The sequence below is a fragment of the Bos grunniens genome, chromosome 8 (genome assembly GCF_055505025.1).
Source record: "Bos grunniens cultivar Pamir isolate PY7600 chromosome 8, Bosgru_T2T1.0, whole genome shotgun sequence".
Classification (NCBI taxonomy): domain Eukaryota; kingdom Metazoa; phylum Chordata; class Mammalia; order Artiodactyla; family Bovidae; genus Bos; species Bos grunniens.
Window position 1 is genome coordinate 100,204,784 of NC_141172.1, and position 27,352 is coordinate 100,232,135.

The following is a 27,352-nucleotide window of genomic DNA, read 5'->3' on the forward strand; positions in this document are numbered from 1 at the left end:
TATGTTTGTTTATTTATTTATTTGGCAGTGCCAGGTCTCCATGGCAGCATGCAGGATCTTTCATTTTTCAGTTGCAGCAGGTGAGATCTTTAGTTGTGGCACGTGGGAGTCTATTTCCTGACCAGGGATTGAACCAGCCCCCGACTTGTGACCGTGGAGTCTTTTAGCCACTGGACCGCCAGGGAAATCCCTTAACTGATGTTCTGACTAGGAATAAAATTCTAGGTGAAAGAGAATTTCCTTTCAGAATTGGTAAGAAATTTCTCCATTAATTTCTAACTTCCTTAGTTGCTTTTGAAAAATCCCAAATCACTCTCTGCCAACCTCTCCCAACTGCTCACCTCTACCTCCAAGTTTGTATGAGGTTCTCTTTGTCCCCATGGTTCTGTACTTTCATGATGATCTAAGGGCCAATCAGAGACAGAAACCAACCATATTCCAAGATGGAACTTTTAAAGACTTTTTAATAAAGAAACTAGTTACAGGGGCCATGATTAAAAGAACCAGGATTCCAGAGAAAATTAAGGGCCAGCAAGGACAGAAAGCTCATGGCACCCTTTGATGTGAGGGGCTGGGGAAGAAGAAAGAAATATATCAGATTCTGTTGCATGCAGCAGCTCTAGACAAAGGACTGCCCAACAGAAACTGTAGCAGCAGCAAGAGTAGCTACTTCTAGGACCATGTCTGATGTTGTCATAGCCGGAGTCATCTGGTGGTCGTGAGAGAAAAACCACATTTTTGTTCTTAAGTGGTCTCCCCTGTTGGGTGCTTGATGCTTGCTGGCTGTATATTGGTCTCTGACTTATCAGACATTCCTTCCTATACTTACACATAACAAAAGCCTTCTTTTTGCTGAGGAAGAGGGTGTGCATTAGATTGGACACAGGAAGGAGATGAGTTTGTAGAACTTAGTCCTTACAATTTAGCTGAATAGTCCAGCTGTCCAACATGGACAAAGTACTGCTCTTGGCCCACTCCCCTAGGACCCTGGGTGAAAGCCAGTTTGAGTGGGAAAGAAATAGACAACAGGACTTATATATGGAAGGCCCTTCTGAGTAAGACACAAATGGTCAAGCCACAAAGGAAAATATCCTTCAAAGGACCCAGGAGGGGCCAAGGTAAGTCCTGATAGAGCCACCTTAAGCCCCTGTCAGAAGATTTTGATACAAGCTAAAGAAAGGAACCCTTTCTGTGGAGACAAGAGAAAAAGATGCTCACTCTGGGCACATCTAGCCCTGTGGGAATATAGCTTGGTGAGCAGAACAGGGCTGAGTACCAGCCTTCATTCTCCCTCTGAGTCAGGCACCTTTGTCAAATAGATAAACTCTACAATTATGTTAAGTGGCTCTGGGTTCTCTTTTAGAGATTAAATATGGCAAATTTATCAGGGTATGGAACATAACACTAGGGCATGGTGATACCAGGAAACGACAGGCCTATTGTCACCATCCCAGAGCTGACTCAGTGAAGTAATACACTTTTGGAAGCTAAAAATACAAAGATAAATGATAACCAACTTGTCAGACCCAAGAAAGGTGAATCATATACTAGCAACAGGAAAAGCCAAGACGTCATCAGAATTATACCACAAACAGAACTGCCAGAATTTGACCCCAAAGAGGTTCAGACACTGTTTCCCCATTCCCTAAAATGTCATTTACTCTGAAACAAGCTTCACTTACAATTCCAGGAGTATAGTTCTCTGAGTGAGGCCACCAGAAGCCTGGAAAGGACCCTGGTAGCCCTGAGCAATAGCTGGAGAGCTGACGGTAAGGCTACAGGAAGCCCACCATGCCTTTTACTCCTTTGGATATCTTGAGCAAAGGTGGGAAGAGGAGGACTTTTTGGCAGAACAAAGAGAGAGATGGATCTGTACCCCCCAAATGGGGCTGCAGAAGCTAAAAACCCTAGGTGGAAGAGCTCCAAGGCAAAGTAATGCCTGGCATCCCTTGTTTCCAGGTTTTCAGAAACACTGGAACGTGCTCCATTACACTGCCCAGGAAGCTGTGGCTGCAGGGACTCTGGCCAGCCACCAGTTCCTGCCTCATGCTGCCCTGCCCCATCTTCCCAGGCCCTGAAAAAACGGTTTTATAAGATGCTCACTTTCCCATTCCAGACAGTTTAGCTCAGCTAGGAATAAAGAACACTCAGAAATGATAAGTCATAAGACTAGGTTCTGTGGGTGCCCCCCACCCCCTCCACCCACCTCCCACCACCCCCGCCATGACATTGCATATAACTTCTTGTTGCAGCTCCACATGGACACTAAGAACGTGAAGGCCTTGACCTTCCCTTGTATTGCAACACTGGAATCCTAGAGACCCATTCGGGCAGAGCATAGGTCAGAGCTATTTTCATAATGATACTAAGATATCTTGCCTTTTTCACTGCACTGACATTTAAACTAATGTTACACAAGCAATGGTAGATTAAACCGCTGGCCTCAATCAAGGCAGGGACACCAGAAAGCCCAAGCAGACTAGTATTCAGTGTGTTCTTAACTGCCACACAATCACAAGGTAGAAAAGCCAGATTCACTCTAAAATGCTTTTGATGAAGCAGCAAGAAATATTAACGTTATTAATTCTTGGTTCTTCATAATACTTTAGGTAATGAATTTGGCAGTATGTGTCAAGTCTGATGAATTCCAAGGTAATGTATTTGTCTCCAAGAAAAGCACTTGTGAAGTTCTGCACTTCAAGGAGAGCTAGCTACTTTTATTTTCTCCATGAATCATGATTTTCACTTGAAAGAATAGCTGAAAGACAAATATTCTTATTCAGATTTGGGTGTTTGACAGACATCTTTGTGAAAATTTAAAAAGCAAATCAAGAAAAACAACTGACAGTATTTGTTGCCAATTACAAAATTTGAGCTTTGAAGCAAAAATTACCATTTTGGAAAATCTGTTCCTGTACCTTGAACTTGACAGCTTCCCAGTACTTAAAGACTTTTGACTATCTTTACGTTACTACCATTTTTTTTTTTTTTTCTGAGATTGGTGTTGATGTGAACAGTTGGGATGTTTTGATGTAGTTTAATAAAATGTGTCAACATTTGAAAGGTCTACGCAACTCAGTGAGGCAATATTGTAAGGTCATGAATGGGTAAAAGATCCATTTAAAGTGCAAAACAGACCAGTAGATTCTTCATGTACCTAAGTATGAAAGTCACTTTTTTCAGACTTCACATTGCAACTAACCTTTAAGAAACTATCACTTATATCTGTTGCAGTATCAAAGAAGAATAACATTTTTTTAAATGACTACTAGAATACTCCTTCCTTTCCCAGCTACTATCTGTGTGAGGCTGGTTCTTCCTCACAGACTGCAAGCAAAAGAGTCTGTCCCAGCAGAGTTCATGCAGAAGCATATGTGAGAACACAGCTGGTTTTTTAAGCCAAACATTAGCTGATTTGAAAAATGTAAAACAATTCCCCTCTTCTCACTGACTTTTTGTCTAGGAAAATAAAATATTTTAATAAAATATGTTCTTATATTAACACATACCAGTTTTATTATAATTATTTTAAATGAATTAATATATAGCTTAAATTTTTCAATATGGCTAGTTTTCATTAAAATGTACTTCTATGTTAATATGTAATATTATGTTACTATATAATAGGTTTATTAGCTATTAGTTAGTTTTAAATGACTTGATAAATAATTAATACAATTTTTCTTAGTTCCACTTTTTAAATACAGTAAATATGCCCATAGAAACAAAAGCTAGTTGGGATTCCTCAATATTTTTTCAGAGTCTGAAGAAGTCCTAAGACCAAAAAGTTTGAGAAAATCCTGCCCTAGGGAATGACCCAGGGCAGTGTGATTGAGGCTAACTCACAGGACAAGTTCGTGGAAAAGAGCAGAGAAGAAATAAAGGTGGCTTTCTTAAACAAAGTTAATTTAGAAGTTGCTATTCCTGCTCACATCCTATTGGTCAACACCCAGCTGCCAGGAAGACTAGGAAACTTGGTCTCCTGGGCAGCTGCAAGGGAAGAATTAGAAGTCACTGCCTTACTCCCAAATCTAGACTTTGTTGGCATTCAAAATAGAATTGTCTCAGTTCGTTTAAAGGCAGTTGTGTTACAGTGGCCAGCACTGTGTCAGCTGAGGCTCACATGCACAGCGTTTGGGCAATACAGGAGCTATCGGTTTGCAATCCTGTGATTCAACTGACTCAGCTGAAGTTGGGTTAGAATGTGGCATTTATAATGTGCATGAGGTTGTATGTCCACTCAGAGGCTGTCTTGTGTGACACCTGGACCTGAGTGCTGGCCACACTGACAAGGACAAGTAGATACAAACGCTGCCACTGGACAGTCGAAACCATCAGGCTCCCATGATCCACTGGGCCTCCTGTAAAAATGATATAATAGTAATAATAATATGATGATGATAATGGCATCAAGGAAATGTGAGTGGAGAAGGGACCCTCACCACAGACTTCAATGTGTCTCCCACCAAATAAGAGACTAGCTGCTTGAGAAGATCATCCAGACAGAGGACAGGTGCCATCCTTGAGAGAAAACTCTTCCTCTCCTGTTGATCCAAGATGAACAGCAGCATAGTGGACCTAACAGCAGCATAGTGGACCAGCCCCCAGAGCCCCAAGTGGGAGCAGAGTGGCTTTCTCTGGGCCTGAAGCACCACAGGTAGGACAAGATATTGTGAGATCATGAGCCCAGCCTATGTGGTTAACACCAGGCAGCTGACCACCAGTCTTGGCAGTGACCTGACCCAGCAGATCCCCAGTGTTCAGTTCACTTCTTTTCATCTTAGTTTCTAGGTCTTTGAAATGCAGGAGAAAAAATGCGTTCCATTCAGAGGGTTAGTCAAAAAATCAAATAAGATAGAATCTGAAACACAGTGCACCTAAAAGGAAAAACACCAACTGTGAGTAGCCAGTTGTCATGGATATTATCTCTACTTGTCACAGGTGAGAGGTCATTAGGTCACTTACAATGTCTTGTGCTCATATGTCCTCTTCCTCATCATCCAAACTTTTTTTTAATGTTTAATTATGGTGAAATACACAAAACATAAAATTTGCCATCTTAACCATTTTCAGGTGAACAATTTGGCAGTGTTAAATTAAGCATATTCACGTTGTTGGGCAACCAATCTCCAGAACCTTTTTATCTTGCCAAAATGAAATACTACCCATTAAACTAAAACTCTCCATGCCTCTCAGAATTTGTTTTGAAGAAATCCTTTCTCTCATGCTTCCAGAGCCAGGATCAGCTAAATCTGGTGTGCCATGCAGGGGAGCCCCAGGACTTTTCTTCACCTTCCCATAATTTACTCATGAACATGTGTTATGTTGAGCTGACCATTAGACAGGTTCTCAGCAATGCTTTGAATCTAAACAAACAAACAAAAAAATGTTATTATTCTTGAAGATCTCACAGTATATTTTACTAGTGTGTAAATAGTAATCAAGTATGACTCAACGGTTATAAACGATACAATTAAAGTCTACACAAGGTGTAGAGAGAGCACAAAAGAAGTCATCAGTGTCAGGGAGAGGAATGCACAGGAAAATGGTGAGGAGTGTTAGTAAAGATTTCATAGAGGAGAGGTTTCTCAAGTTTGGGATTTTAAGACTGAAGAGGCAGGAATTCATCAGAGAAAACAGTGAAGAAGTTTTGAGATACAAACAGTTCAGTTTAATACAAATTATTTTTTGTATAACATTTTCTCATCAATTGTCTAATTCACCAAGGAGATTTGAAATGATATTTTCACAGGCAGGAAGTTTAATAGACTTGGGGAGGGTGGTTATGACAATGACAGACCAATGAAGGAAATGATTTTTGCAGAAAAACGTGGAAATTCCATCTCTGTATCTGACCCCTATCTCTATGGGATATGCACACATTCTTCTAGGGACCAATATTCAGAATAAATATAAAAATTATTTGTAAAATTTGGGCTAAAAATTTCCTCCTTTTATGATATCTTTTCTTTGTGTCTGTCTCTTGATCTAAAGTTTGAAAATCAGTAATTATTTTTCTGACATATTTTTAGTTTTCACGTTTGATTTTTTCAGTTCTGTTTATATTGCTAAAAATTTTACCAATTGTGCTGGAAGCATTTTGGTTTGTTTTTTGCTTTTAAAAAACTGTTCTTTTGTTGTTCAATGCCATTTTTTAAAAAATCAGTCTTTTTAGAAACAATTCCTGAAGTTATATTTTACCAACAGCCATTTCAAACATATCTGTTGGATATACCCCAATTTAACTCTTGATGAATGAAGAATTTAACTATTGACTAACTTTTCCTTTTTGCCTAAGTACTCTAAAATGTTTACAGGATTGCTCAAATTATTTCAAACACAATGAGATATTTGAAAAGCAGAGCATCATGGCTTTAGTTATTTCTAGTAAAATCCTACAGATACTTTGAATGAAGAATCAAAGTATTCATAGACTGTATATTTTAAGATCCTTGTATCTTGCAACTGTGGTAAATAACTTCCATCTCACTTCAAAAGAAGGGATCATTCAATAGCTAGGTCATGGAAGCAGCCTAGATGTCCGTCAATAGATGAATGGATAAAGTTGTGGTACATATACACAATGGAATATTACTCAGTTATAAAAAGGAACACATATGAATCAATTCTAATGAGGTGGGTGAACCTAGAGCCTATTATACAGAGTGAAGTAAATCAGAAAGAGAAAGACAAATATCATATATTAATGCATATATGTGGAATCTAGAAAGATGATACTGATGATCCTATCTGCAAAGCAGCAAAGGAGACGCAGACATTAAGAACAGACTTTTGGTCACAGTGGGGTAGGGAGAGGGTGGGAAGACTTGAGAGAATAGTACTGAAATATATTCATTACCATATGTGAAATAGATAGCCAGTGGGAATTTACTGGATCATGCAGGGAACCCAAAGTTGGTGCTCTGTGACAATCTAGAGGGGTGGGATGGGGAAGGAATTGGGAGTGATGTTTAAGACAGAGGGACATATGTATACCTCTGGCTGATTCTTGTTGATGTATGGCAGAAACCATCACTACGTTGTAAAGTAATTATCCTCCAATTAAAAATAAAATTTAAAAAAAATGTTTTTTAAAAAAGGAAGGGATCATCCAGGTAAAGAGAAATGAAGTCTCAAGTAGAAGTAAAGGGACTCCACTTGTCTTTACCTGGATGATCCCTTCTTTTGAAGTGAGGTGGAAGCTATTACTACAACTGCAAGATACAAGGGATCGTAAAATATACAGGTCTGTAAATATTTTGATTCTTCATTCAAACATCTATAGGATTTTTACTAGAAATAACTGTACTTAAGCCACAATTCTCTGCTTTTCAAATATCCCATTGTGTTTGGGATAATTTAGAGCAATGCTATAAACATTTTTAGAGTACACAGGCAAAAAGGAAAAGTCAATCAATAGTTAAATTCTTCATTCATTAATAGTTAAATTGGGATATATTCAACAGAAATGTTTGAACTATCCCAACAGATATGTTTTAAACTACCACAATGTTGTTAATCAGCTATCCTCCAAAATAAAGAAAGAAGTTTAAAAAAGAAAAAGGAAACAAGTCAGATCTAGGATCTGTCTTGGAGAAATAGCCCCAGGGACTGGGGAAGCACTCAGCTTTCCAGGTGGTGCTAATGATAAAGAACCCACTTGAGCATGCCTGAGACATGGGAGATGCAGGTTCGATCCCTGGGTCGGGAAGATCTACTGGAGAGGGAAGTGGCAACCCACTCCAGTATTCTTGCCTGGAGAATCCCATGGACAGAGGAGCCTGGTGGGCTACAGTCCATGTTAAGTCACCTCAGTCGTGTCTGACTTTTTGTGACCCCATGACTGTAGCCCTCCAGGCTCCTCTGTCCATGGGTTTCTTCAGGCAAGAATACTGGAGTGGGTTGCCATGCCCTTCTCCAGGGGATTTTTCCCGATCCAGGGATTGAACCTGCATCTTTTTACGTCTCCTGCAGCGGGAGGCAGGCTACAGTCCACAGTGTCGCAGAGTCTGACATGACTGAAGCGATTTAACACACAAGCACAATGATTCTTCGGTCCTCACTGGTGGCTCAGACGGTAAAGAATCTGCCTGTAATGAAAGAGACCTAGGTTTGATCCCTGGGTTGGGAAGTTTCCCTAGAAAAGGAAATGGCAACCCGCTTCAGTATTCTTGCCTGGAGAACTCTGTGGATGGAGGACCCCTGACGGACTATAGTCCATGAGATTACAAAGAGTCAGAGCCAATTGAGCAATTAACACACAGCTTCAGAAGGCTGATAGCCCCGGGGTGTGTCTCACCTTCTGAGGCAGAACCTACCTGAGTTCTGTCTTTATCTGTTTTAGCTCCCAGGGGCTGTAATTCAGAGACTGCAATTCCACAAAAGAATCCTAAACCCATGTGAAATAACCCTGAAATATCTTGCCCTTTGGGACAGACTTGAGGGCAGGATAAACATATGGCCCAGGTGAACACATGAGAATTGTAGGTAAGCTTAAACTAGGTCTTCCTTCACCTTGGTTTTCTTTTACTATGTCTATGATATAATTTTAATGACAAATTAAAACTCAACAAAATGCTGAATGAGGACAAATTTGAAATCTATTTGGGAAACTGGAAATTTTTGCTTTTATGCATATACACACTTGGGAGGGAAAAAAACTAGATGAAAGTTTCCCAGATGTTGGGGGCCAGGGGCAAAAATCCAGTTGCTTTCAATTACTGGAGAAGCAGGAGAGTGTTTTGACAGAGCCTCTCCACATATAATTTAAATTCCACGATTCAGGGAGTCTAATTAGATGAAGGAGGAATGCCCTGTACTAGTTTGTTTCATCACTGATCTATCCAATTATAGAGTCCTTAACTAAACTGCCATAAATCTTATCAGCATGCAAAGTGTATAAAAGCCTCATTGGGTTTCTTTTTCTTCCATTTCCTCCTTTAGTATCAATTTTTCCATACTTGATTAATGGTAACCAAAGTAAAATTTTTTAACATATTTTCCTCCTGAAATATAAAATAACACAAATGATTTTTGAAGTGATCATTTTGCTTTTTCATTCTGTGATTTTAAATTTTCTTTCCTGTTTCAGACACTAGAGCATCTGTTTTAAATATAGTGCTTTTGGTTGAGTTCCCTCCCACATTTTTGTTAAGTGATACATTTTCTTGAAGGTTCATCTTGAATTGGTTCATCTTGAAATGATGTCTGATTTTTTGAAATATGAAAACATATATGAGGAAATGACCATATTATTCATATTTAGAATACTATGTTTATAGATATATACATTTATAGTAAAAGATTTAAGACATGCATGAGAATGTCAGGACACAAGCTAACTCCCAGGAGGGAGGGAAGGGAAAAGATGGGCTTCTACTCAACCAGTAACACTTTATTTCTGTTTAACAGAAAAAAATATCTGAAGCAACTATAACATATTACTAAGTCTGGTTGGACTGTAGAGACCATTAACTGTGTCAAGAGCAGTCACAGAAACCTTAGAAATAAAGCCAGTGCTAAATTCATGTGAACTGTAAAGGCATAAAACATGAAAACGGTAAGTACGATAAATATCATAAGATAGAAAATATAACAAACCAGTGACTATAATATAAAAGAATCATATTCACAAATATAGAGAACATCTGTTAGTGGTTACCAGTGGTGGGGGGCAATATAGGGGTGAGAGGGTGGGAGGTTCAAACTATTAGGTGTAAGATAGGCTCAAGGATAATTATACAACATGGGGAATATAGCCAATATTTTATGATAACTGCAAATGAAAAGTAACCTTTAAAATCATACAAAAATATTTTAAAATTTTTAAAAAGGAAAATCAGAGCTCATTGTAACTATAACAGCTATAGAAAAATGGTTGTGGTAAACTATCTCCATTTCTCTTTTAACAGATTCATGATAGGATGATCAGAGAAAGGCAATAGAAAACACTTATCTGCACTTCAGCAGGGCATGGAACAAAGTCTCTAATTCACTCAATAAACAACTGTTGAATACTATACTCTGCAAAGCCCACCTTGATATGTAAATAGCCCATTCCATCCATGCTTCATACAGCACACTCACCAGCATCTGCTCACATATTTCCAACAGTGCCCCTCAGTGAGTTTCCTCAATCTACTTCTTCGACTTCTTTGCTCAACAGAAGTCACTGCTTCCAGGAAGCCTTCCCTGATGCTCCTTCTCCTGAAGCAGTCCCTCCTGTGTGCAACAAAGCTTCTTGTGCACCTATTTATCCACACATCTATCCCACTGATTTGTGCTTGCTTATTTGTATCATTCCCCATTTTAACCATCCTATTTGCAAAAACTCTGTTTTATCTCTGCCCCTGTCAGAAAGTAAGGGTCCTATAGATATTACCTGAATGCAAATCTATTAAGCAGAGTTGGAAGTGGTACCACACCTGGCAGTGGTCACCTTCCACATTTATTTGAGAGAGTTTCTTCTGTGTCTGTCTTGACATGAGTATCAGAAAGCTGCTCACTTTTGGGTGCTCCTCCCCAGCTCCCCTTAGAGGTCACCATACCCACATACTTACAAACTTCTTCAGATTGCCCAATGATTAACTGTTGAATCATTAGAGACATATATAAAAAGCAGCCACATCCACTGCCATAAAACAAACATAGGAAAGTCTAATCCATAGGAAGCAATTTCCTAATTGCTCCCCTAATTAGCTAAGAGTATTCTCATCCCAGGTGTTTGTTATGAGGTTGAACTGAGGAGGGAGTTCCAATTACATTTATTGAGCACCTGTTAAGCTAAGCCCTCTATGTGCTTTGGCCCTTTACATGCCTCCTTACATCAATTAAGATCAGCCATTTAGTTTTAGACCTGTAGGCAGATGCCACAATGGTAAAAAAAAAAAAAACAAAACCGCCTGCCAAAGCAGAAGACACAGAATCCCTGGGTTCCATCCCTGGGTTGGGAAGAGTAGGAAATGGTAATCCACTCCAGTATTCTTGCCTGGAAAATTCCATGGACAGAGGAGCCTGGTGAGCTACAGTCCATGGGGTCACAAATTTGGACATGACTGAGCAACTGAGTATGCATTTGTTTTTAGAGATGAGGAAACAGAAGTAAAGAAAGGAGTTAGCACATGTGGCTATTTAGAGGAAGGATTTGGATCCAGGGGCTTTGGGAAGGACAGAGTACATTCCATAGCCTAGTGTCTTTGAGCCACAATTCATTTCCAAAGGGAGTACCCCAGCAGGGTTTGCAAGGGATTCCTATCACCTTCTGGTTATATCAGACTCTTTGAAACTTCACAGTATTTTCAAATATTAAAGCTTTGTAGGAAGGGGTGATAAAACATGGATCTCTTCCATCCCAGATTATGCTCTCCATGCCCCTCAGCACAACTAAGTGCACACAGAGATGAGATAGGCCGGAGAGGGTTAATTTTTAGCTGTTAGCTTGATTTCACTAGAAAAAGGGTTTGTCTTCTCTAAGCCCCTGATGATCGGTAGCAAATGTTACAGATGAATCCCTGCAGAACAGGCCTCCTGGTCAGTGGACACAGCATCCATCTGATGAAGAATATTTTGAAGCTCCGAACAGGACTATTCCATGAGATACTCAGCACTCAGGCCCTGGAAAGACTGTCTTTAAAACCATTAACCTAGCAACTTGTAAAACCTAGGGACTTTAAATACAAAATCCCATGGCAACAAGTTGATTTGAGAGGATCAAGAAACCTAACACCTAATCAGGCCACTATACTCAAGGGAGCACAAGAATTAGGGAAATTATACAAAAAGCAGATTTTTCCCCCCAGTTCTCTTTGTTTACGGCTGATTGTTCAACATTGCAAATAGGGCATGAGTCTCATCCAGTTGGAATTCAATGCCTTGACCTTCTAATTTGAACCTGGAATCTCTTAATGCAACAACTACAAGCCATGAGGCACCAATGTCATTTGTTGGTCAGTACCACACAGTTACAGGAGTCATGACTGTATCTTGGACAATTGAAGAAAAACTAAAACTTGCCCTAGGTTTTTAAAAAATTCTGTAAAATACTTCTGGATTACAATGACATCTGGCTAGCAGTTCCCCATTGAGCTTGTCTGCTTCTTACATAAAAGACTATGAAATAATGGAAAAAAAAAAAAACAAGAAAAAGAATATAGCCACTTTGCTGTACGCTAGAAATTAAACCCAACATTGTAAATCAACTATACTTCAATAAAAAAATTTTTTAAGACTGTGAAGACACTGGAGAAAGATGAAACGATCAAGAACCAAAATTAAATCAAATAACTGCCTCTTTTCAACAGGTCGCTCACTGCTTCTAGCAATGCAATACTAGTGAATTTCTTGGGCACATACTCTGTGACATCTTTCACCATTTGAAGTAACATGGATGGGCCTGGAGATTATCATACTGCCTGAAATAAGTCAGGCAGAGAAAGACAAATACCATATGATACCATTTATATAGGGACTGTAAAAAATGACACAAGAAAACTTATTTACAAAAACAGACTCACAGACTTAGAGAACTTAGGTTGGGGGAGGGATACACTGGGAGTTTAGGACTGACATGGACTCATTGCTATATTTAAAATGGATAACCAACACGGACATCCTGAATAGCACATGAAGCTCTGCTCATGTTATGTGGTAGCCTGGATGGGAGGGGATTTTGGAGGAGAATGGATACATGTATATGTATGGCTGAATCCCTTCACTGTTTACCTGAAACTATCACAATATTGTTAACTGGCTATACTCTAATACAAAATAAAAAGTTTACAACATAAAATTTAAAAAAAATAGATGACCAACAAGGACCCACTGTATAGCATAAGGAATGCTACTCAATATTCTGCAATAACCTAAAAGAGAAGAGAATTTGAAAAAGAATAGATACATGTATATATAACTGAATCACTCTGCTGCACATTTTGCTGCAACACAACACGGTTAACTAACTATGCTTGAATACAAAATAAAAATTTTAAAAAATAAAAATAAAGCAAATGTGCAGTGAGATTATGGGGGAAAATGGAGAAAGAGGATGTACAGCACAGTTTTTTCTCAATTTCTCCTGAAACATGGCATCATACTGCTCTTGAATCCCGTAAGAGTCCCTGCTGCTGCTGCTAAGTCGCTTCAGTCGTGTCCGACTCTGTGCAACCCCATAGACGGCAGCCCACCAAGCTCCTCCGTCCATGGGATTTTCCAGGCAAGAGTACTGGAGTGGGGTGCCATTGCCTTCTCCACAAGAGTCCCTAGAATCATTCAAACAAATCCATCTATTTTCCTTAAGTTTAATAAGAGTTTAATAGAGCATCATTATAAACACACAGAGTTAACAAAACTCAATACAATGATAGGTGATGTCAGAATTTGTATCAATGTTACCTTCTCAATTTCAAGTGGTTCTTTTTGGGAAACATAAGAAGTTAATGAAAAGGAAAAGAAAGATAACATATGTTTCTTTGAATAAAGAAGAACCTAAGAAAAGAAACAGGGCCAAGTGAGTTACAGCTTTCTACTACAAAAACAGAAAGCCCAATTAAATCTATATTGGCAGTTCCAGGAATGGATCATTGCAATTGCACACGAAATATGTGTGAAAGGTAGAAAATCTCTTAATTATCCAAACTCCTAAGTGGTAGAATGTTTGACTCAAAACTAGTTTTACTTCATTCTGCCAATGTCCTCACATTTCAGAAATTATCCATGGCATCTTCCTTCTCCAAATCCCATGAAGATCAGTGGCTAATGAAAGCCTATATACTCAGCATTGAATACAAATAAAATGAAGAGTCTTGAGGGGAAAAAGTTGTTGAGTTTGAATCTACAAGCTTCCTTGGCTAAAATTCCATATCTCAGATTTTTAGACTAAGAGCTTATAACACATATACTAGAATAAATATCCTCAAGCCAATAACATCATTCTAAAGTTCTCTCCTAAATTCATTCTTACTTCAGGACAATGAATTTATTTTAGTGTCAGAACTAGTCACAGAAGTTCCATTTGGGTATACACTGAAAAAACATATTTATCCCATTTCTATCCTGACACAAGAGGTTCAGATGACTTTGCTTGGTTGGCTGTGTTTAGATAGTTGGGGAATGTTTGTTCTCCCTCTGTATTGCTATCATAAAACACATTGATCATTGTCTGTAGCCATTTGGTTTTACTGTTTATATTTGAGAGATGTTGCAATACTGAGCAAGGCAGTCTCTGTCACAGAGGGGAAATTATTTGGACCATAAACAATTATTTACAAATAAAGCCAGCTTATTCATCTGTTTTTTGCTTATGTTGCTAATTATCAGAGCTAAATTAGTCCTTTCGTGTAGACATCTCCTGATTCTCAAGTCTCCTTCAGGCAGATTTTAAATACCAGAGGATTTATTTTTCACCAACCATCACAAGCAAATATTGAGCCTAATTTTCAAACAATTGCAATTGTGATTCCTACCCCCTTATCTTGCCCTAATTTCATGGACTGAACATAAAATGTGAGGGCATTTTAAATTCAGTGGAACAAATGCCAGATATTTTCATCTGCCAGGCCTGTGCTAGCCATTTAGGGAGCAAAAAAATGAATACAGTTGTTCATATATTTGAAGATGAAAGGAAACCGGATGTTCCACAAATGTTGGCCTCTGTACTTCATAAAATCAAGACAGTCATTAAGAGTAGAGGCCGGGGACTTCCCTGATGGTTCAGTGGTTAAGACTCCATGCTTCCACTGCAGTAGGCATAGGTTCAGTTCCTGGCTGGGGAACTAAGATTCCCACATGCCATTTGGCCAAAGAAAAGAAAAGAAAAATGAGTGGAGGTCCATGGGGAAGAAAAGTCAGTTCAAGGTAGAAGATATAAGGAGAGGAGTAAGCTTTAGGATTTGCTACTAAAGCAAGTTGTTGTTCTAACAGTAAGTCACGTCTGACTCTTTGTAACATCACGGACTGTAGCACTCAAGGCTCCTCTCCGTCCTCCACTATCTCCTGCAGTTTGCTCAAATTCATGTCCACTGAGTCAGTGATGCTATCTAACGATTTCATCCTCTGCGATCCCCTTCATCTTCTGCCCTCAATCATTCCCAGCATCAGGGTCTTTTCCAATGAGTCTGGTCTTAGCATCAGATGGCCAAAGTTTTCAAGCTTCAGCTTCAGCATCAGTCCTTCCAATGAATATCTCAGGGTTGATTTCCTTTAGGATTGACTGGTTTGATCTCTGTGCAGCTCAAGGGACTCTCAATAGTCTTCTCCAGCACCACAATTCGAAAGCATCAATTCTTTAGTGCTCAACCTTCTTTACATGGTTCACTTCTCACGATACAAACATGACTACTGGAAAAACCATAGCTTTGACTAGATGGACCTCTGTTGGCAAAGTGATGTCTCTACTTTTTAATACACTGTCTAAATTTGTCACAGCTTTCCATCCAAGGAGCAAGTGTCTTTTCGTTTCATGGTTGTGGTCACCATCCACAGTGATTTTGGAGCAAAAAAAGGTGAAATCTGTCACTGTTTCAACTTTCCCCCTGTCTATTTGCATGAAGTGATGAGACTAGACCATGATCTTAGTTTTTTGAATGCTGAGTTTTGAGCCAGCTTTTTCACTCTACTCTTTCAACTACATCAAGAGGCTCTTGAGTTTCTCTTTGCTTTCTGCCATTAGAGTGCTATCATCTGCATATTGGGGGTTGTTGATATTTCTTCCAGCAATATTGATTCCAACTTGTGATTCATCTAGCCTGGTATTTCACATGAGCTACTCTGCATATAAGGTAATTAAGCGGGGTGACAATATACACTTTGTTGTAAGCCTTTACCAATTGTGAACCAGTCAGTTGTTCCATGTAACGTTCTAACTGCTGCTTTTTCACCTGCATACAGTTTTCTCAGAAACAGATAAGGAGGTCTGGCATTCCCATCTCTTTAAGAATTTTCCGCAGTTTGTTGTGATCCACACAATCAAAGGCTTCAGTGTAGTCAATAAAATAGAAGTAGATGTTTTTCTAGAATTCTCTGGCTTTTTCTATGATCCAACGGATATTGGCAATTTGATCTCTGGTTCCTCTGCTTTTTCTATATCCAGCTTGGACATCTGGAATTTCTCAGTTCATGTACTATTGAAGCCTAGCTTGAAGGATTTTGAGCATTACCTTGCTAGCATGTGAAATGAGTGCAACTGTACGATAATTTGAACATTCTTTGGCATTGCCTCTCTTTAGGATTGGAAAGAAAACTGACCTTTTCCAGTCCTGCGGCCACTGCTGAGTTTTCCAAATTTGCTCACATATCAAGTTCACTACTTTCACAGTGTCATCTTTTAGGATTTGAAATAGCTCAGCTGGAATTCCATCACTTCCACTAGTTCTGTTCATAGTAATGTTTCCTAAGGCCCACTTGACTTCACACTCCAGAATGTCTGGCTCTAGGTGATAACCACACCATTGTGGTTATCCGGGTCATTAAGATCTTTTTAGTATAGTTATGTGTATTCTTTCTACCTCTTCTTAATCTCATCTGCTTCTGTTAGGTTCTTAACATTTTTGTCCTTTATTGTGCCCATCCTTGCATGAAATGTTCCCTTGATATCTCCAATTTTCTTGAAGACATCTCTAGTCTTTGCCATTCTAGTGCTTTTCTCTATATTATATAGTTCTTCTGTGTATTCTTAATTAAAAGAAAAGCTAGCATTAATTGAGCACTATGTGCCAGCCAGTGGACAAACTGTTTTACATATGTTGCTTTTTAAGCAAGACAATCTCTTGATATAAGCACTATTGTTCTCATTTTAGAGATTAAGTAACTGGAAATCTAAGAGGTTAAATAACTTGCCTGAGGTCACACAGCCTAGTGAATTGTAGAAGCAGGATATGACAAACTCTCTGTAGAACCCACTTTATCTGCATGGCAATAACAGCCATGCTCAGTTTAACAGGTACAGATTTACAGTAACATAAGCTTGTAGAACTATGCCACTTTTTTCCAGCAAAGTTAATTGTTGAAGTCATCTAGGATTGACTGAGGATTGACCTTGTTGTAGCGGCTGAAGTATGGTCCTATAAAGGAACTCAGGTTACTGAAGAGTCCCATGGGGATGGGTATTAGACTAGGAAGAGGAGATAGTTCTGCCAGTTGAGGGCTGATATTTTAGAAAAACTGAGCTGTATTGACAGACAAGGGGATTTAATAAAGACAAAGGAAGAGATTGAGGGAAGGTCAACAGGTGAGAAAAATTAAAGAATAGGAAATACAATCAAAATGGGAATTCTATTAGATTTTAAATGTAGAGTTACGGAGGTCAAAATGATTGACACCATCAACTTCCAATCCATCCCAGTGATTAGACTAAATGAAACATGGCAATCCTGGTCTCTCTATCAAAGATTGATTTAAGACGAGTCCTGTAATCTAGTCTTGTGGAATGAGGGAACGTCTGCTGGAGAGCTTCTGGGAATGTTTTCCATCACTACAGAGGAGGCACACAAGAAAACTCAGCGCCCTTCCTCCTTTGGATGCTATATGTCTTGGTCCGCTGCTACTAGCTTAAGGTCAAAGCTAATACAAGACAGGAGGACAAAGACCAGAGGGATTGTGGAATAACAAAATCAACCCTGATGAATATGCCTAAAGCTGCCTTAGGTCTTGAATTTTATTATGTGAGTTATAAATGACCTTATCTTCTAAAGCAAATTTAAACTGGGCTTTCTGTTCATAGCAGCCAAAGGCATCCTAAATGATTCAGGGGTAGTTTCAGATGACAGTATATTTTTACAACTGTAAGTGACTAATAAGGAGTGAATTCCAGTCCTCTATGACGAAAAGGACATCTTTTTTTTTTTTGGTGTTAGTTCTTAAAGGTCTTGTAGGTCTTCATAGAACCATTCAACTTCAACTTCTTTGGCATTAGTGGTTGGGGCATAGACTTGGATTACTGTGACATTGAATGCTTTGCCTTGGAAATGAACAGAGATCATTCTGTCATTTTTGAGACTGCACCCAAGTACCGTATTCCAGGCTCATTTGTTGACTATGAGGGCTACTCCATTTCTTCTAAGTAGAACTACTGCTAAGCCCATAGTAGTAGATGTAATGATCATCTGAATTAAATTTGCCCATTATAGTCCATTTTAGTTCACTGATTTCTAAAATGTTGATGTTCACTCTTGCCATCCCCTGTTCTACCACTTCCAATTTACCAAAAAAAAGATGTCCTTTTCATCATAGGGGACTGGAATACAAAAGTAGGAAGTCAAGAGATACCTGGAATAACAGGCAAGTTTGGCCTTGGACTAAAAAATGAAGCAGGCCAAAGGCTAACAGAGTTTTGCCAAGAGAATGCACTGGTCAAGGCAAACATCCTCTTCCAACAACACAGGTGACAGCTCTGCACATGGACATCACCAGATGGTCAACACCAAAATCAGACTGATTATATTCTTTGCAGCCAAAGATGGAGAAGCTCTATACAGTCAGCAAAAACAAGACCTGGTGCTGACTGTGGCTCAGATCATGAACCCCTTAATTCAGACTTAAACTGTAGAAAGTAGGGAAAACCACTGGATCATTCAGGTATGACCTAAATCAAATCCCTTACAATTATACAGTGGAAGTGACAAATAGATTCAAGGGATTAGATCTGATAGACAGAATGCCTGAAGAACTATGGATGGAGGTTCGTGACATTGTACAGGAGGCAGTGATCAAAACCATCCCCAAGAAAAAGAAATGAAAAAGGCAAAATGGCTGTCTGAAGAGGCCTTACAAATAGCTGAGAAAAGAAGAGAAGTGAAAGGCAAAGGAGAAGAGGAAAGATATAGCCATCTGAATGTAGAGTTCCAGAGAATAGCAAGGAGAGATAAGAAAGTCTTCCTAAGGGATCGATGCAAAGAAATAGAGGGGAAAAAAATAGAACTGAAAGACTAAAGATCTCTTCAAGAGAATTAGAGATATCAAGAGAATATTTCATGCAAAGATGGGCACAATAAAGGACAGAAATGGTATGGACTTAACAGAAGCAGAATATATTAAAAAGAGGTGGCAAGAATACAAAGAAGAACTATATGAACAAAAGATCTTAATGACCCCAGATAACCGTAATGGTGTGATCACTCACCTAGAGCCAGACATCCTGGAATGTGAAGTCAAATGGGCCTTAGGAAGCATCACTATGAACAAAGCTAGTGGAGGTGATGGAACTCCAGCTGAGCTATTTCAGATCCTAAAAGATGATGCTATGAAGGTGCTGCACACGATATGCCAGCTAATTTGAAAAACTCAGCAATGGCAAAATGACTGGAAAAAGTCAGTTTTCATTCCAATCCCAAATAAAGGCAGTGCCAAAGAATGCTCAAAGTATCACACAATTGCACTCATCTCACACGCTAGCAAAGTAATGCTCAAAATTCCCCAAGCTAGGCTTCAACAGTAATGAACTGAGAACTTCCAGATGGCCAAGCTGGATTTAGAAAAGGCAGAGGAACCAGAGATCAAATTGCCAACATCCACTGGATCATCAAAAAAGCAAGAGAGTTCCAGAAAAACATCTACTTCTGCTTTATTGACTCCATCAAAGCCTTTGACTGTGTGGATCACAACAAACTGGAAAATTCTTAAAGAGATGGGAATACCAGACCACCTTATCTGCCTCCTAGGAAATCTGTATGCAAGTCAGGAAGCAACAGTTAGAACTGAACTGGAACAACAAACTGGTTCCAAACTGGGAAAGGAGTACATCAAGGCTGTATATTGTCACCCTGCTTATTTAACTTATATGCAGAGTATATCCTGCAAAATGCAGGGCTGGATGAAGCACAAGCTGGAATCAAGAATTGCCAGGAGAAATATCAAAAACTTCAGATATGCAGATGACACCACCTTTATAGCAGAAAGCGAAGAAGAACTAAACAGCCTCTAGATGAAAGTGAAAGAAGAGAGTGAGAAAGTTGGCATCCAGTCTCATCACTTCATGGCAAATAGATGGAAACAGTGAGAAACTTTATTTGGGAGGGGGCAGCTAAAAAAAATCACTGAAGATGGTAACTGCTACTGTGAAATTAAAAGATGCTTGCTCCTTGGAAGAAAAGTTATGACCAACCTAGTTTAGTTCAGTTCAGTTCAGTTCAGTCACTCAGTCATGTCCGACTCTTTGTGACCCCATGAACTGCAGCACGCCAGGCCTCCCTGTCCATCACCAACTCCCGGAGTTCACTCAAACTCACATCCATTGAGTCGGTGATGCCATCCAGCCATCTCATCCTCTGTCGTCCCCTTTTCCTCCTGCCCCCAATCCCTCTCAGCATCAGAGTCTTTTCCAATGAGTCAACTCTTCACATGAGGTGGCCAAAGTACTGGAGTTTCAACCTTAGCATCATTCCTTCCAAAGAAATCCCAGGGCTGATCTCCTTCAGATTGGACTGGTTGGATCTCCTTGCAGTCCAAGGGACTCTCAAGAGTCTTCTCCAACACCACAGTTCAAAAGCATCAATTCTTTGGCACTCAGCTTTTCTTGCAGTCCAATGCTCACATCCATACATGACCACTGGAAAAACCATAGCCTTGACTAGATGGCCCTTTGTTGGCAAAGTAATGTCTCTGCTTTTCAATATGCTGTCTAGGTTGGTCATAACTTTCCTTCCAAGGAGTAAGCATCTTTTAATTTCATGGCTGCAGTCACCACCAACCTAGACAGCATATTAAAAAGCAGAGAGATTACTTTGCCACCAAAGGTCTATATAGTCCAAGCTATTGTTTTTCCAGTAGTCATGCATGAATGTGAGAGTTGGACCATAAAGAAAACTGAGCGCAAAAGAATTGATGCTTTTGAAATGTGCTGAAGAAGGTTCCTGAGAGTCCCTTGGACTGCAAGAGACCCAACCAGTCAATCCTAAAGGAAATCAATCCTGAATATTCAATGGAAGGACTGAAACTGAAGCTGAAGCTTCAAAACTTTGGCCACCTGATGCAAAGAAGTGACTCATTAGAAAAGACCCTGATGCTGGGAAATATTGAAGGTGGGAGGAGAAGGGGATGACAGAAGATGAGATGGTTGGATGGCATTACCAACTTGTTGGACATGAATTTGAGCAAGGTCTGGGAGTTGGTGATAGACAGGGAAGCCTGGCGTGCTGCAGTCCATGGGGTCACAAATAGTCAGACATTACTGAGCGACTGTACTGAACTGAACTGAACATGGAGTAAAATCTGAAACTGACAAGCAAAAGATGAGAATGGTGGTATCCAAATAGCTTGAGTGTTAGGGGAGGGAAAATTCTGGATTCTTGAAATAAAAGGAATGGACTAGGAATGGCAATGGTGTGGGATGCTAAAAGACATTGTTACATATGTAATAATAAAATTAATATATTCATTTAATCAACTAAAAATACCATAATTGTGCCTTGTGGTGGGAACACATAGTAAGCAAAAGTAGACACAGTGTCTGCACCAACAAAGCTTTGAGTCTAATGGGGGACACAGACGATAATCAAATAATCATGCAACCATATATAAAATTACATCTGTTACAAATAAAAGGACATATGCTACAAAAGAGAGGTTGAGATTTCTAGGTCAAGATGGGAAAATGAACAAACTCCAACTCATTTTCTCTGATTCTGAATGAAAATAAATGCCACAGAGAAAGAGAGAGAAAGAGGGAGGGAGGGAGAGAGAAGTCTTAAGGAATGAAAAACAGAAGGAACCCACAGTGCTTGGAAGGAATCTTAGTCAAGAAACTGACAGAGGACCCAAACCAGATGCAGGCTTTGGGGCTGGGATTTTTACTGTTAATGGATACAGAGTTTCTTTCAGGAAGATAAAAATGTTCTGGAAGTAGACTGTGGTGATGTTTATATGCTCTCTGAATATATTAAAATCCACTAAATTATACACTTTTAAAGGGGTGAATTTAGTGGTATTTGAATTATAGCTCAATTTTAAAACTTGAAGAACTCTGTACAAAGACATAAAACAACGGCTGTCTTATTTGGGACAGGAAAACTCCCTAAATGAATCCATAAATTTTGTGCAGGTCTGATCAAAATCTTAATAGGACTTTTTTTTACTTGACAAAATGATTGTAAATTTCATTTGGGAAATGATTGACTCCAAAGGAAGAAAATCTGGAAAATATAAAACTTAAGTTGATTGGGGTGGTTGAATTAGTTCCCCTGGATATTAGGTTGTATGTGTTGAAATGCTACAGTGTTTAGAAGCATATTCAGTGAGGTATTGTTTAATTTTTAAATTTTAAAATAATGTTAATATGTTACTTTTAAATACCAAAACAACAAATCAAACAAAAAAGCAAAATAAATAAAAATTATGCATCTCCTCCAATGCTAGTTTATTCTGTTTCAAGCTAACATCCGTCTTCTATCAATATATCCTTATATGCATAATTTCAAGTCATTTTTTTTAGCCTTGTTGATTTTCTCTGAATATAGATTAATTTATGAAAAGCCTCCTTAGAGTTTGGAACCCAACCTGAATATATTTGATGTGGAGTGCTTGGCACAAAATAAAGGTTTATTTAATTGGTTAATCTGGCTATTTCATTTACATTAATGCATCCTAGAATCACATTAGCCTTATGGGGCAGCTAATTCATAATGTTAACAGATACTGCTCAACAACTAGTGGCTGAAGCCATATGAGTTGTTCGTAATCAGTGCTGCTAAGACAAAACTATCATCATTCTGTCCCTTGTGCAGTATTATTTGGAATAAAGTATGTTCAGTTCAGATCAGATCAGATCAGTCGCTCAGTCGTGTCCGACTCTTTGCAACCCCATGAATCGCAGCACGCCAGGCCTCCCTGTCCATCACCAACCCCCGGAGTTCACTCAGACTCACGTCCATCAAGTCAGTGATGCCATCCAGCCATCTCATCCTCTGTCGTCCCCTTCTCCTCCTGCCCCCAATCCCTCCTAGCGTCAGAGTCTTTTCCAATGAGTCAACTCTTCACATGAGGTGGCCAAAGTACTGGAGTTTCAGCTTTAGCACCATTCCTTCCAAAGAAATCCCAGGGCTGATCTCCTTCAGAATGGACTGGTTGGATCTCCTTGCAGTCCAAGGGACTCTCAAGAGTCTTCTCCAACACCACAGTTCAAAAGCATCAATTCTTCAGCGCTCAGCCTTCTTCACAGTCCAACTCTCACATCCATACATGACCACAGGAAAAACCATAGCCTTGACTAGACGGACCTTTGTTGGCAAAGTAATGTCTCTGCTTTTGAATATGCTATCTAGGTTGGTCATAACTTTCCTTCCAAGGAGTAAGCGTCTTTTAATTTCATGGCTGCAGTCACCACCTGCAGTGATTTTGGAGCCCAGAACTTTAATTTCCATCATATTTTCCTTCACTCTAGTTGTCCCAATCCTTTGCATTTGATGTAATCACTCAATGTATTCATAAACTTAGCTAATTCTGATATCTGAAAATCTGTAAGGAACAATCCTAGTCACTGTTGAAAATGCTAATCAGGATATCTTGGGGAACACAAATAGCAGAAGATATGAACATCTCCATACGCATTAATTAGTTCCCACCATGTTTCTGGCATCTAGCCCAAAGGTACTCAGATCTTAGTATAGTTAAGAGTCACTTGGGTAGCTTACAAAATTCCTGGACTCGTTTCTAGAGATTCTGATTCAGTAGGTATAGAATGAGGTCCAACAACTGGAAATTAAACTTAACATCCACAGAACTCACTTTCAGATTTACCTAAGACTGTATTTCTCTTACTTGATGGTGATAAGCACATTGAAGAGGTCATGTCATGCACCTTGTTGAAGGCAAGACGATACAGTGGCTGTTGTGTTCACTTCATCCACCAGCCTGGCTGCCTGTGAAAGAACAGAATGGAGTTAAAATGAAATAAAACCCAAGTTATTTTCCTGTGAACAATGCTGCCTATGTACTCACAAACCATTTTTTAATATTCAGTCCAAGATGTTTACTTTCATGCATTTTTATTCAATCAACAAATATTTGGGGAGCCTAGTAAATGCTAAATGTTATGCTAGTTAAAATTCCAGTGGTATGAGTTTTTCATTGTACCTATTGTTCACAATGGTCTTATAATTCTTCATTGACTTAACCTGACAAGATAGAAAAAATGTATTTATGTTATTTTAATTTTCAATTTTATTATCTTCCATAAAGAAGTGGAAAACTTTTCATAGTTTTCTTGACCATTGCAAATTCCCTAGATTCTCATCTATCAACTACTGTGTTTATTTTTTTCCTAATAAACATGTAAATTATCACTTGTTACTTTTAATCTGTATGTGGGCTGCTAATAGTTTTGTTTCTCTGTTTCTGCACTCATTTTCTTTTAGCCTTTTTATGACACTTTCCTTTTATAGCAAATACGTTTCTATTTCTTATGCAGACAAAGCTAACAATCATTTTATTGTACAGTAAGTCTCCTACATACAAATGAGTTCCATTCTGAGAGCACGTTAGTAAGTCTGACAAAGTTAGCCAAGGTACCCAACTAACACAGTAAGTTGTACAGTACTGTACTGTAATACGTTTATAATACTTTTAATGCAAATAATATATAATAACAACCCACAAAAAATAAAGAAAACATTTTCAATCTTATAGTACAGTGCCTTGAAATGTATAGTAGCACAGTACAATGGTTGGCATACAGGAGCTGGCACAGAGTGAACAGGCGAGAAGAGTTACTGACTGGAGGAAGGAAAGGAGGTGGGAGATGGGAGAGCTGAAGGATCATTAACAATAAGAGACAGAGAGCAAGCTGCAGTTTCACTCACTCCTGACGTTGATGGCACAGGTTCTGGTTCCTCACTGGAGTCTATTCTATCGTCCGTCTTAAATAAAACAATCCAGTGACTGATATAAGGGTAATAGTTTTTTTTTTCCTTGTCATAGATTACACAGTAGCACAGGATTGCATTCTTAATGGCTGCACAACCTTCATGCACTGTTCTACATTTGGGTCCCATACCTCAAAAATTAACAGTGCCTCCTCAAATAAAGAGAATCCCCTCGCCGTTTCCTGTGTCATGCATCTCTTCGGTTCTTCAGTCACGTCTTCCTCTTGTCTCTGTCCTTTCTTGGGCCTTCAATTCCATCAGGTCTTCATTAGTCAGTTCTTCCTGTTGCACAGCAGGGAGTTCAGTGAAGTCATCCTCTTGCAGATATAGCTCCAGCTTTTCACTGAGGGTAACTAGGTCACTGAAGACCTCCTTGAATTCCTCACTAACCTTCTTAAATCCACAAAAATCATGAACAAACTGAGGGCAAAGATTCCTCCAAGCCCCATTCAGGTTGATGGCTATAACCTCATGCCAAGAGAAGCTGATGTTTTTTATGGCCTTGTAAATTGTCACAAGGTTGTTCCAGATTCATCACTCACCTTTACTGCCTGACAAAAAGGGTGATGTAAATAATCTCTCTTGATAGTTGCTTTAACTCCCTGGCCCATAGGTTGGATGCTGTGCTTAGTCGCTCAGTCATGTCTGACTCTTTACGACCCCATGGACTGCAGCCCACCTGGCTCCTCTGTCCATGGGGATTCTCCAGACAAGAATACTAGAGTGGGTTGCCATGCCCTCCTCTGGGGGATCTTCCCAACCCAGGATCAAACCAAGGTCTCCCATACTGCAGGCAAATTCTTTCCCAGCTGAGCCACCAGGGAAGCACAATTTGGATGAGCAACATAGTATTCAGTGGCAGATGCACTACTTTGACATGGTCCATGACTTTCATCCATGCTCCCCTGCATCCATGGCCTGGAGCACTGTCAAGCAGCAAAAGAATGTTGAATGGGACGTCCTTCTCCAAGTAATATTTCCCTACCTCCAGGATAAAGTGGTGGAAAAACTAGTCCTGGAAAATGGCCTGTGTAATAAAGGCTATGGGGTTACTCTTCCACACAACACAAGAGAGCCCGTGGCTGTGTTTTGAAGGGCTCTTGGGTTCTCTGGATGATAAACTAAGAGGCTTCAACTTCACATCACTGGAAACATTGACACCAAACAACAGAGTTAGCCTATCTTTGCTGCTTTATAGCCTAGCATCAACTTTTCCTCATCGCTGATGTACCTTTGATCTGGCATCCTCTTCCAGTACAGTCCTGTCTCGTGCACATTAAAAACCTGCTTGGGTAAATACACACCTTCATCAGTTTCTTGAAGTGCTTCAGTAAATTACCCAGCAGCTATGGTATCTGCACTCACTGCCTCATCACTTACTTTTATATTGTGAAGGTTGGCTCTAGCCTTGAACTGATTAAACCAGCCATAGCTGCTATTAAAAGACATCCCCTCTGGTTCTTTGATGAGGATTCAAGATGAGGATGTGCGCCCATCTTCTCCTGCTAGAACTCCAAAATTACAACTCACTGCTGAACAACCATCGACACAAGAATGTTGGATCCCACCAAAAAAAATACCCCACATCCAGGGGCAAAGGAAAAGCCCCAGCAAGGTGGTAGGAGGGGCAAAATCACATTTGGAATCAAACCCCATACCCACCAGATATGCTCCGAGGGCTCAAACAAACCTTGTGTGTACCAGGACCCAGAGACCCCACAGAGACTGAGCCAGAACTGTATTTGAGTGTCTCCTGCAGAGGTATGGGTCAGCATGGACTGCTGCAAGGGCAGGAGCTCTACTGCAGCATGGACTACTGCAGGGTGCGGTAGACCTGGGTATGGCATATGCCCTCTTGGAAGAGGTCAGCCTTAAGCCCACCATAGAGCTGCCAGAATTTACAGAGGACTTGGGGAAACACACTCTTGGAGGGCACAAACAAAAGCTTGTGCGCACCAGGACCCAGGAGAAAGAAGCAGTGACCAAACAAGAGACTGACCCAGACTTGCCCATTGAGTGTCCAGGAGTCTCAGGCAGCAGTGTGGGTTGGTGGTGGCCTGCTGTAGGGTTGGGGGCACTGAGTGCAACAGTGCCTGCATGGGACCTTTTGAAGGAGGTCACCATACCTCCACCATAGTTTGGCCTCAGGTCAAACAACAGGGAGAGAACACAGCCCTGCACATCAATAGAAAACTAGATATAAGATTTACTGAGCATGGCCCTGCCCATCAGAACAAGACCCAGTTTCCCCCACAGTCAGTCTCTCCCATCAGGAAGGTTCCATAAGCATCTTATCCTTCTCCATCAGAGGCAGACAGACTAAAATCCACAATCACTTTCTATACAGTGATTTCCACATCAGAAACTAATCTTTCTGATCACACAGACCACAGCCTTGTCTAACTCAGTGAAACTATGAGCCATGCCAGGTAGGGCCACCCAGATGGATGGATCATGGTGGAGAGTTCTGACAAAACATGGTCCACTGGAGAAGGGAATGGCAAACC

General features: G+C 39.8%; 1 protein-coding gene and 1 long non-coding RNA gene across 3 annotated transcripts in view; one reads left to right on the plus strand and one right to left on the minus strand.

Moving 5' to 3' along the window:
* Positions 1-8,343: 8,343 nt before the first annotated feature.
* Positions 8,344-10,019, plus strand: LOC147367794 (uncharacterized). The gene is made up of 3 exons (XR_015132120.1): positions 8,344-8,487; positions 9,412-9,559; positions 9,912-10,019. It is a non-coding gene; the product is annotated as an uncharacterized LOC147367794 (long non-coding RNA).
* Positions 10,020-21,561: 11,542 nt separating this feature from the next.
* Positions 21,562-27,352, minus strand: part of LOC147367795 (uncharacterized) — a 100,371-nt gene continuing 94,580 nt past the window's right edge. For both annotated transcript variants that reach the window (XR_015132130.1, XR_015132129.1), the window contains exon 3: positions 21,562-23,843. The gene's annotated coding sequence lies outside the window, so the exon portion shown is untranslated. The remainder of the gene's footprint in view (positions 23,844-27,352) is intronic.